This window comes from Alexandromys fortis, unplaced genomic scaffold, assembly GCF_014885135.2.
Source record: "Alexandromys fortis isolate MF-2015 unplaced genomic scaffold, M_Fortis_MF-2015_v1.1 scaffold_17, whole genome shotgun sequence".
Classification (NCBI taxonomy): domain Eukaryota; kingdom Metazoa; phylum Chordata; class Mammalia; order Rodentia; family Cricetidae; genus Alexandromys; species Alexandromys fortis.
The window spans coordinates 23,691-35,468 of record NW_026067896.1 but is presented as its reverse complement, the minus strand read 5'-3'; the positions used below and the strand labels follow the sequence as shown (position 1 = coordinate 35,468).

At 40.1% G+C, this 11,778-nt stretch overlaps 1 pseudogene; it reads right to left on the bottom strand.

Moving 5' to 3' along the window:
* LOC126513887 (POU domain, class 5, transcription factor 1-like) overlaps nucleotides 1-11,488 on the bottom strand; it is a 467,898-nt pseudogene extending 456,410 nt beyond the window's left edge.
* Nucleotides 11,489-11,778: the final 290 nt, after the last annotated feature.

Genomic DNA, 11,778 nt, shown 5'->3' with positions numbered 1-11,778 from the left:
ATTTTCTAATTTAATTGAAAGTCTTGCTTTTGATAATTAATCATTAGAAAGTCTTACTTTTGCTAATTAATCATTTTTCTGACACAATTTTTTTTCAGACTTCTAAGATTTTAGTTGCTGCTTAGCTGCCTGAAGATGAGAAAGGCTGTTTTAATCATCTCTTCATTGGCTAGATAATCAACCAGATTGCTAAAGAATATAGCATTTTATATAAGCTTAATAGTCAGCTTTAGACTCCCTTTGTGGGGTAGTGAGACACTGGGAAGTCATAGCAAGACCTAAATTGCAGTTGTGAGATGAGGGAAGAGGCAACCAGCACTGAACAGATGGGCCATAGCTTCTAAAGTGACCGATGGAAATAGGGAAAGGTTTTCCAGGACTTGACACAGTCTTTCCTAACATTGTTCTCTAGATTTATTTTGCATCCTGCCATTTAGAAAAAGTATGATCCCAAGCTGGGCTTATATAACTTAACTGTGTATGTATAGATTCACATGCTCCTTCTTAATATGTGGATTAGAAAATTAAAAACACCCCCCCCCCCAAAAAAAAGAACAGGCATTAGGAAGGTAATAGGGAAAAAACCCAAAGATAAATTATATTTCCTTTTAAATGTTTCTTAAGTACTAGGTATTGAGCTAGACGTAGTATGCATGCCTTTAATCATATAGCACTCAGGAGGCAGGACAACCTGTTTGTTGTACATATTTGCGGAACACCCAGAGTCACACAGACCCTGTCTCAAAAACACTGTGCTTGCTGTCACATAGGCTGAATTGGCACCTCTTTTCAGGCATCCTCCAAATTACAGAGAAGGAGCAAAGCAACAACCTGACCCTTTGTTAGGGTAGAAACAGCCTGTCTGGAAGGTTATGTGATCACTTGAGGTGTAGCCTATGGCTTTAGAGCCTGGACACCATACCATACAGAAATATGGGCCTACAGAAGAGTAGGGACAGAGCTTTCTATTACATTTAAAATGCAGAAAACAAAATACAGGTACTTGCATATGCATTCCTTCAACCAAAAAAAAAAAAGTTCAAAAGACACTTAATGTTGGCCTCTACAAAATAATCCTAAAAGAGATTTAAAAACCAGATGTGCTCAACATGGAGACATACTTGTAATCAAAATCCCAGCACTTGGAAAACAGATGGCAGGCTTTTTAGTTCACGATCATCTGGGTTGTACAGTGAGATTGTTTGAAGAAACAAAGTATCTTAGAAGTTTTAAAATATTAGAAAGGTAGTTTATTGTTTATTAACAATAAAAAGCAATAAATTAACAAAATATAACAAAAAAAATTTTCCCCAAAGAATTTCTCTCTGGTCCTCAATTATATTTTGAAATTTGTCCTGAAAACTGTCGGTTTTCTAATGAGTTAGAGCCTTCCTAAAATATTTTGCTTGTGATAAAGTTGTTCTTTTTGGTTCTAGATTTTGGGGGGGGGGGTTGTTTTGTTTTGTCTTACCTTGTTTGGTTTTTCTTCTTTTCTCAAGGCAGGGTTTCTCTGTGTAACAGCCCTGTCCTAGAACTCTGTAGACTAGGCTGGCCTCAAACTCAACAGAGATGTGCCTGCCTCTGCCTCCCGAGTGCTGGGAGTAAAGGCCTGTGTCGCTATTGCCAGGCATAAAGTAGTTCTTTAACATCCTTAACATTTAAGCTATTAAAGCAAAACTAAAGGCAATGCCAAGATGGACTTCAACAGATGAGGTTTTGACTTAATAGGAATGGGAGGTTCCAAACTAACCACTGTTGTTCAAGGTTGAAGATGTGGTATAACAATGGAGAAGAGTTCCTCCCCCAATCCAAGCTGCCAGTGTACATTACTTGGTTACTGCTTTCTAAATGAAAGCAAATAAATACAAGTTTGGGGGAACCATAGAATGCACTTACTGTTGTTTGTGTTTTTGTTCATTTGGGGTTTGGTTTGGTTTTGAAACAGGGTCTTCCTTATGTTGTTCTGGTTAGCCTGCAACTCACAGTAGACAGGGCTGGCTCCCTCTGCCTTCCAAGTGCTAAGATTAAAGCAGTGCACCACCATAACTGGCTTAATGTTTTCAGTGTTGTGAGTTACTATTCTGTTGTTTGTTGTGAGAATAAGCAGGATCAGGATTCAGATCACTGGGACATGGGGTAGATGGAAAGAACTTGTGAAAAGACCAGGGCAATCTGGTCATTGGAAGTAGAGAAGCCTTTGTGTTATTGAAAGCCATCCTGTCTGCAGTCACTGGGAAATCTGAAACAGCTGAAACCAAGTCATTCTGAGCTGATTCTGGGTCGGACCATATAAGCCTCAATCCTTTCACTTACTCCTTACGCTTTGGAAAAGCAACCTCTCCATCCTTTGGCTCAACTCTAAGATAAAGCTGATGATGAAACCTATTTTTACTGTGATGTAAAAATGTTCTCACTGTATTAATATGTCAAGGCCTTAAAGCACAGAATTATTTGAGGAAATGCCAAGTCCCATCAAAACCTAATAGCCTAGGCATGAGGGGATCACTCCTGCTCTATCATTCCCATTGAATACCTGATCCTGAATAAAGTTTCTATAGATGAGATGAGAAAAGGAGGGACTGGACTTTTGTAATGGCTTTGATGAGGATAGAACCCAGCTGGTTCCAGATTTTGCTGTTTAGACTAACAGTATTCTTGGACTTCAAACATGTCACATCCTTCTACTTTGCTCCATTTAAATTTCTTATTTGTTCGAAGTTTGAGATTAATCTTGTCTTTGAACATATGATCTTTCTAGATCTTTAAGATATATTTGTTACTGGGTTCTATTTTTTAAAAATTATTATATTTTACTATACTCTGCAAGTCCATCTAAAACAGAGAACTGTCTTAGGTTCCCTGCTGATTCACCCGTCCAGCTGCCAAAATGTGGGAGGCAGAGTAAATCACACTGGGACCTCAGACCCCAGATGCTGAACTACATTGCATACAAATACTTGATGATAGTTTTTGTGCATGACACCAAATGTTAAGATTCCGTGCTAACAATACTGATGACTTTTAAAATTCTTGAATCTTGAAATCTAAAGTGTACATTGCAATGATCTCATATCTATGCAAGACTCCCTGTAAGGCATTTGCTCTGAATTAATTCTAACCTACTAGTAGACTAAAAACTAGGATAAAAACTCATCCAAAGTTCAACATCCTATAGCCAAAATAATCCTTCCAAAGTCACAAACCTGGTGTTCTTTAAAAATAGAAGTATGCTGAGTGGCTTTGAAAATAAAAATAGTGTTTGGAATTAAAAGGCTAAGTGCCAGAGTTCTGCCTGTGCTCAGGTTCAGGTCCTGAGACAGGGAGGGAAGGAGTGTTGGTGCAATGAAGACTCTGACCACAAGGTGGAATGTACAAAAGTGGCCCCTAATAGCTCAAGTGGTCTTTATACTTTAATATAGTTTCTTTTTTTTCTATCATTGTTACATGAACAATTTTGTTTCTTTTTTTTTAGCTTCTATTTTTGCCTTTTAAGAAATGTACCAGCTGGGCAGTGTTGGCACACACCTTTAATCCCAGCATTCACAGGAAGAGGCAGGTGGATCTCTATGAGTTTGAGGACACCCTGGTCTACAGAGCAAGTTCCAGGACAGGCTCCAAAGCTACACAGAGGAACCCTGTCTCAAAATAAATAAATAAATAAATACATACATCATAAAAAGTCCCTGCTGTTACCCTTTATGTTTTCCCAGACACACCTTCCCACCTACATAATCTCATTTTAGACATAGAGTTCAGCATTTTTGCAGGCTTAATCAGCTGGCAGCTACATGAGGTACAAAGTTAAAAAATAATAGACATAGGTACATTGCTTTAAGGACACCAATATTCGAACCCATACAATTCTTTCATCTGTGTAAGGGGAAAACACTCTAGAAATTAGTTTTCAGAGAAACTTTGTTGCATGTCGCATGTGTCAATTAGAAAGCAAAATTAAAAACAACAACATAATGAGAGATCAAAAGGCACACAAGCTGCAAGAATTCAGCAAAATTCTTTGCTGTCCTGTCCTGTGAGAATCTATCTCCCAGGGCCCTGCACCAAGGAAACCCATTGGACAGACAGACAGTCATATGCTGAGCCAAGATTAGACTAGAAGGACAGTTAAGTTGCTGCGCACTGGGCGAACACCCCCACCCCTACCCCCACCCCGTCTGCACTCTATGCCCTAGAATCCAGTTTGCGAGCTTCGGGCAAGGGGCTGGAGGTTGAGGAAACACACAGAGACAGACAGACACACGGACCTCCAATCACTGGTACAAAGCCCCTCTTTAATAGCACCATGGAGGCTTAAATACCCAGCAGTCAATGGCCAACAGGTGAAAATCCCAGCCTCTGATCCTCTAGGGAAGGCACAGCTTTTAGTAACTTCAATTAAAAGGCTCTAGACAGGGAAGAGCAGCTGAAGGCCAGGACTCCAATTGGTCCCAACCCAGAACCTTGACAGCCTGGTGGATAAACAGTAGAGAGGTTTGCACTTTAGATGTTATTTAGAACCCGGCCTCAGAGGTGAGTACGGACAGCCCTTTCAGAGCAGAGAAGTTTACACTGGGTGTTGGGTGCTTTTTAGAATCCAGCCTCAGAAGTGCACATGGCAAGATGGATCCATCAGACACCCAAGGCCTTTAGAAAACAGGAATCCCTTTATTCCAAGGACTCAAATTACACCACTAGGTGGCAGTGCACTGCAACTTTGCAACTTAAAGGCACAGTGCACTGGGGAAGTTTTATCCATCTTGTACCCTCACCAACTAACTCCCTCTTCATCTTTCTGGATGACAACACCTTGTAGATTTATGGCCATCAGGAGAATTTACTGCTAAGCTATATATTGGTGTAATGAAATATAACATATTTAGCTTGGATATTGTATTACTTTAATCATTTCTGTTCATACTTCCTTTTATAAGATTGCTCACTCTTTAAATATACCAAATGACTGTACATGGAACACTTAATAAAGTCCACATGTATTAAAATATAAATGTTTTCATTTATTTGCCATAATTTGTTAAAGTTTTGGTTATATGGGCAATGGTAGAAAAAAGCATAGCATGAGCCAGTGAGATAACTCAGTTGGTAAAGGTGCTTGCCAACAAGTTTGACAATCTGAGCTCCAAGGGGAAGGGCTCAATATATATGTCCAATTTAGACTCTCCTTGTAGTGTCTGGCTATGGGTATCTGCAGTCTCTGCACCTGCTCTCATCTGCTGACAGAGGAAATCTCTCTGATGACTGGACAAGGCCCCAATCTATGAGTATAGCAGAATAACATTAGGAACCATTTCATTAAATTTTTTGCCACTCATGTTTGGTTCTATCCTAGATCTCTAGCCTCTTTAGTGTCCAGTTTCTGGACATCCAGGCAGTGTGGGTAATGGGATCCCTCTTGTGGCATGGCCTTCATTTTTTTTTTTTTTTTTTTTTTCGAGACAGGGTTTCTCTGTGGTTTTGGAGCCTGTCCTGGAACTAGCTCTTGTAGACCAGGCTGGTCTCGAACTCACAGAGATCCGCCTGCCTCTGCCTCCCGAGTGCTGGGATTAAAGGCGTGCTCCACCACCGCCCAGCTATGGCCTTCAATTTAAACCAGAAATTGGTTGGCTATTTCCACAAGTTCTGTGCCTCCATTTCCCCAGCTTGCAGACAAGACAGACTGCAGGTTTAGGCTTTTATGGCTGGGTTGGTGTCCAGGTTTCACTTTCTGTAGCCTGCAGAATACCTTCCCATTCATTCCAAAGAGACTAGAGCATGGAAATGAAGGGGCCATGAAGGCCCCAGCTCAATGTGCTGTGTGGATGTTGTCCTAGGCAATGGGATCCTGCTGTCAGTTTTTGAACTGTGACCCTTACATCAGCTGGGTTGTTTGGTGATCTCCATGGTACCCCCTCAGTCAACAATTCAACTGAATGTAACCCAATCCCACCTCTGGAAAGAAACCTTGCCTGGCTACAAATATGGCCAGTTCAGACTGTAGCATACATTACACTCACTAAGGTTACCCTCATAGATTCCAGAAAGATTCCACTGCACTAGGTTTCCACACTGCCTTCCAAATATCCCCACAATTCCAGATGTCTCTCCCTCCATTACTCACCCACCCACATGACCTCTTCCACTACCATCCTCACCCACCTCACTCCATCCACAAAATCCATTCTATTTTCCCTTCCCAGGGAAATCCATGCATTCTCCCAGAGCCCTCCTCTTTATCTAACCCCTCTGGGTCTATAGATTGTAGCTTGATTATCATTTATCTACCAGCTGTATCAACTTATAAGTGAATACATACCATATTTGTCTTTCTGGGTCTGGGTTACCTCACTCCGGTGATTTTTTTCCAGTTGCATCTATTTGTCTGCAAACATCATGATGTTATTTTTTTCTCTTTGTATCTCTACCCCATTTTTAACCTTTTTGATTTTTTTTATTGAGCTATAAATATTTTCCCACTCCCCTTCCTCCTTCCCCCTTCCACCCTCTCCCTTGCTTCCACACTCCCAATTTTCTGGAACTGTGGATTGTAGTCTGGTTATCCTTTACTTTGCTGTATATCTTCTATCCACTTATGAGTGAGTACATGCAGTGTTTGTCTTTCTGAGTCTGGGTTATCTCACTCAGGATGTTTTTTTCTAGTTTTATCCATTTGCCTACAAACTTTATGATATCATTGTTTTAACAGCTGAGTAATAATCCATTGTGGAATTGCACCACATATTCATTATCCATTCTTCAGTTGAGGGGCATCTAGGTTGTTTCCAGATTCTGACTATTATGAATAATGCTGCTATGAATATTGCTGAGAAAGTGTCCTTGTGATACAGTTGAGTATCCTTTGGGTGTATGATCAATAGTGATATCACTGGGTCTTGAGGTAGTTTGATTCCCAATTTTCTGAGGAATCTCATGCTGATTTCCAGAATAGGTATACAAGATTGTGCTCCCACCAACAGTGGAGGAGTGTTCCCTTGACTTTATATCCTCTCCAGAATAAGCTGGCCTCAGTAATTTTGATCTTAACCATTCTGACAGGTATAAAATGAGATCTCAGAGTTGTTTCAATTTGCATTGCATTATATCTATGATTAAGTATGTTGAGAAATTTCTTAAATGCCTTTTGGCCATTTGAGTTTCTTCAGTTGAGAATTCTCTGTTTAGCTCTCTCTTTTTAATTGTAGTATTTGGTATTCTGTTTTCTAGTTTCTTGAGTTCTTTATTTTATTGGAGATCAGTCCTCTGTCAGATGTAAGGCTGGTAAAGATCTTTTCTCATTCTATAGGCTGTCATTTTGTCTTGTTTACCATGTCCTTTGCCTTACAGAAGCTTCCCAGTTTCAGGTGGTCCCATGTATTGATTGTTACCATCAGTGCTACTGGTGTTCTCTTTTGGAAGTGGGCTCCTGTGACAATGTGTTCAAGGCTACGTCCCAGTTTCTCTTCTATCAGGTTCAATGTAACTGGCTTTATATTGAGGTCCTTGATTCATTTGGACTTGAGTTTTATGCAAGGTGATAGATATAGATTTATTTATTTGTAATCGTCTACATGTTGACATCCAGTTATGTCAGTACTTGTTAAAAATGTTCCTAGCTGGGCAATGGTGGTTCATGACTTTAATCCCAGCACTCAGGAGGAAGAGAGAGGTAAATCTCTACGAGTGTGAGGCCAGCCTAGTCTACAGAGCTAATTATGGGACAGGCACCTAAGCTACAGAAAAACCCTGTCTCAAAGGCAGCAAATGCAGAAGGGTGGAAATTAGTGTCTGTTGGCTCCTTCCATGGATCTACACTGCTTTGAAGAGACTGTACTGGGAAGAATCTGCTTCTCCAGGATGCTGTCTTATCACCTGTCCTGAATTCAGTGGTACCGTCTTTGTGTCTTTCAGAGACTCTTAAATATACTTCTCTGCATCAGTTAGCACAGTCTGAGAATATTAACTAGCTGCCATAATTTCTTTAGCATTTTAGAGTTTAAATTAAAGAGTTACATAATAAACCCTTCTCAAACCTCTCAAGCTATGTTACTTAATCCCATAATCCATGCTATATCATCAAAAATGAGCACTGGGAAATACCTGGGCAGAAACACACAAATTCAATACATTTAAAGTATACTTTCTGCATCTAGTTCCCTCAATTGTCAGTAATTACTATGCAGAGTTTTTGGGTTTTACTAGACAGATAGCAGGTACATTGTGAAGGATTTAGGATTGAAAAGGTGGACATTCATATAAAAGCAGTTTCTCAGTGAGATTTCAGGAATACCCCTATACATTATTATTATTACACCTATATTATTATTACTTATTATTAGTATTAGTAATTGCACATGTAAAATATGTCCTTATTTATTTGGTTTGTCTGAAGTTTATCTGAATTTAAGATGTTAGTCAACTTCTTAAAGTAAATATCAGGTGTATATCTGTTATAATATAACCTTAGAAGCGTGTAAAGAATATTTGTACTATGCTCTGATATACAATACTCTGCTCAAGTATTGTACTTGCTCATCACAAAGCTGCTGCTCCCAGAAGTGCTGTCCATTATTCCATATCAAACTTTTTAACAATCTTAAATTTTAATATATCAGAGGCATCCTATTCTTCCTGCACAATAATGATTAACTTTCACATATCCATTTCATATGTGGTATTTATTGACTTTAGAGATTTGCTTCATTCCAAAGACAGGACTTCATATTTATCATAACAATAATTTTTAAAAGTATACTGTTCTTTTAAAGTTAATGTTTCTTTTCCAAAGCATAGTAAAGTAAACATATATTCACACAGTGTATTGAACCATATTAAAATATGCATATTTACCAAATCTGTAGTAATGTATGTCTGGACTCACAATGTGGAAATATCTCTCTCTACTGTTATAGGACCAGCTACATAAGTCACACCTGCCCAACACCTTTCAATAGCAGCCAACCCACAGGATTCTTGAAAAAAAATATTTTTCTGCCCTCCTGAGGGACTATATTAGCTCATACTGTTACAGAACATTGATGTTGTTTGTAGCATTATCACCTGAAATTTCCTCTTTGCAGCTAGTCAAAACCATTCCAGAGACTATAATACATCTAATTTACACTGTTTAGACTATAGCAATATTGAATGAATCATCCTTGAATTCACTAACAAGAAAGGAGTTAGGACAAAAAATTTGCATTAAAGTTGCCAGAGTAGAAAAAATACAAATGTATTTTTGTATATGAGTAGTAAGACAATATTAGGACCAAAAAAAGGAGAAAATATTATTGGTACAAGAGAATTTGAATCATGAATCCTTGCTTCAATGTATGGCCTTAAATTAGCCTTACTAACTTGGATGGGGGATGTGGAGAAATTGCAGCTCGCATGGTGAATTTGGAAAGTAGTTGTTAAATATTATCAGGGAGGGAAGTTTTGAGTGATAAAACTTAAAGTCTATTCTGTCGTCTACAGAAGATACATTTCAAGATCACAGAATTATTAACAATTTCTCTGAGGATTAGTATGAATACAGAGCTCTGAATCTCACTTTAAGAAAATAACCTCTCCATTTGTTTTACAAGCCCAAATCATTGGAAACAGATGTTTTCATTTTTCAGGTCTTCTTAGATAAAATAAACATTACTCAGATACTTGAGTTAGATCACATCAAAATATGGAAATGAAAAATGAAACAAACAAAACCCAAAACAAACGAATAGAGTAGACAAGCTAGAGATAGCCCCCAGATCCTTGTAGAAAGAATAAATAGGGGAAATTAGGCCTTTTAAGTTATAATCAAGAACACTCTCAGGTTTAGTAAAAGAATTCTGTAAGCAATCTAATGGGAAATGGGATGTATTCAGAAAGAATATCTAGGGTTTCAGGGCATGCAGCTTAGGCTTTGGTCCATTGTGCTGAGATAGGGAAAGAAAAGAAAAGAAAAGAAAATGTTTCTGGGTTGGAAGGCATAAAACAGGTATCTTAGCAGTGAAGGTCTGCAAGCAACTACATTAGTCAGAGGGGCTTCTGGGGCATTAAAGCATATCTCATCCAGCAGACAGTTCTCCCTTCTTACTATGTTTCACATGCATCATGTTTATTTTCTTCCTCTGGAGTCACGCTGCTCTGATCAGGATGTAAAACTTGATTTTCTCCTACTCATAGGCTTCTTTAGTTGTGCCACTGAACCTCTCTGGAGTTCTTGACAGAAGGTATTATGAACTGCATGACGCTTTTGTCAAGGAGATTACTGGTGATCGATCACACTATTTTAAAATCCATGGAGTGATAATTTGATGCTTCTTTCTTCTTTAAAAAGTTAAGTGTTAACAAGAACACATGGTATTATATCTAAAGCATAGTTAAGCAGGAATCCAGTCTTCTATAGCTTTCAAACCTGATAATTTTATTATTATTATTATTATTATTATTATTATTATTATTATTATTATTTGCCATCCAATGTGTCCCAGGATTTATTTGTTATTTAAGAACAAAATGAGTGACAGGCTCACGATCAAAACAGCATCACTGAACTTCATCTTCCCCACCCTTTTTGTGCGTGCGACCCCTCCTCAGTAAAGGAGCTTCACCCCAAAGCTGTGGTGGCTCCAGTTTCTATCTACTTCTCTCCCCCTCAGCGCTTGATCGTTTGCCCTTCTGGCGACGGTTACAGAACCACACTCGGACCACATCCTTCTCCAGGCCGAGCTGCTTGGCGATAATGCTTATCTGCTGAAGGGTGGGCTTCGGGCACTGCATAAACATGCTCTCCAGGTTCCCCCTCACGCTGTTCTCAATGCTCGTCCGCTTTCTCTTTCCAGCCTGCACCTGGGTCTCCGCTTTGCATAGCTCATGAAGGTTCTCGTTGTTGTCGGCTTCCTCTACTCACTTCTCCAGCAGGGAGCGCAGCTTGCACATGTTCTTGAAGCTGAGCTGCAGCGCTTCAAAGCAGCAGGTGGAGGTCTGCTTTCCAAAGAGAACACCCAGGGTGAGCCCCACGTCGGCCTGAGTGTACCCCAAGGTGTTCCTCTTCTGCTTCAGCACCTTGGCAAACTGCTCTAGCTCCTTTTGCAGATCTTTCATGTCCTGGGACTCCTCGGGACTTGGTTCCACCTCCTCCAACTTCACAGCGCCCCGGCAGACAGTGCCTGGCTCAGGGGAGGCCCCCTCCGAGTTGATCTCCGCTCCTGCTCCTGCCTGATCCACAGGCTGCGAAGTCTCCAGGTCAACTTGGGGCACTAGACCCAGTCCAACCTGAGGTCCACAGTATGCCATCCCTCCACAGAATTCATACGGCGGGGGACAAGGGGAGGTCCCCAACACCTCTGAGCCTGGCCCAAATAACCCCTGGCCTGATTCCAGGCTCACCTGGAGGCTCTTAGAAGCTTATTCAAGTCCGAGGGTCCACCCAGCCGGGCTCCGGCCCTCCCGACCCATCACCCCCACCAGGTGGGGGTGAGAAGGCGAAATCTGAAGCCAGGTGTCCAGCCATAGGTGGGCACCCCAGGCCAGGGGCCTGACGGAAGGAGGGCTCACCTAGGGACGGCTTAAACCTCTCTCCCTCGAAACCTGCTATTTTTTTTTAACTAGATACCTGGAAATTGTGGTGAAAACACACTGTAAATTAGCTATCTAGTAATTTCAGTAAAAAAGACACATTAAAGAATACATTTTTCTTAAAATAACTCCAATTGTTTAAAAAACCTTCATGTAATATTTTCTTATTTATACTTGAAATGTTTCCATACCCCGATATTAAGTCTCTCTGTAGATGCAATAAAT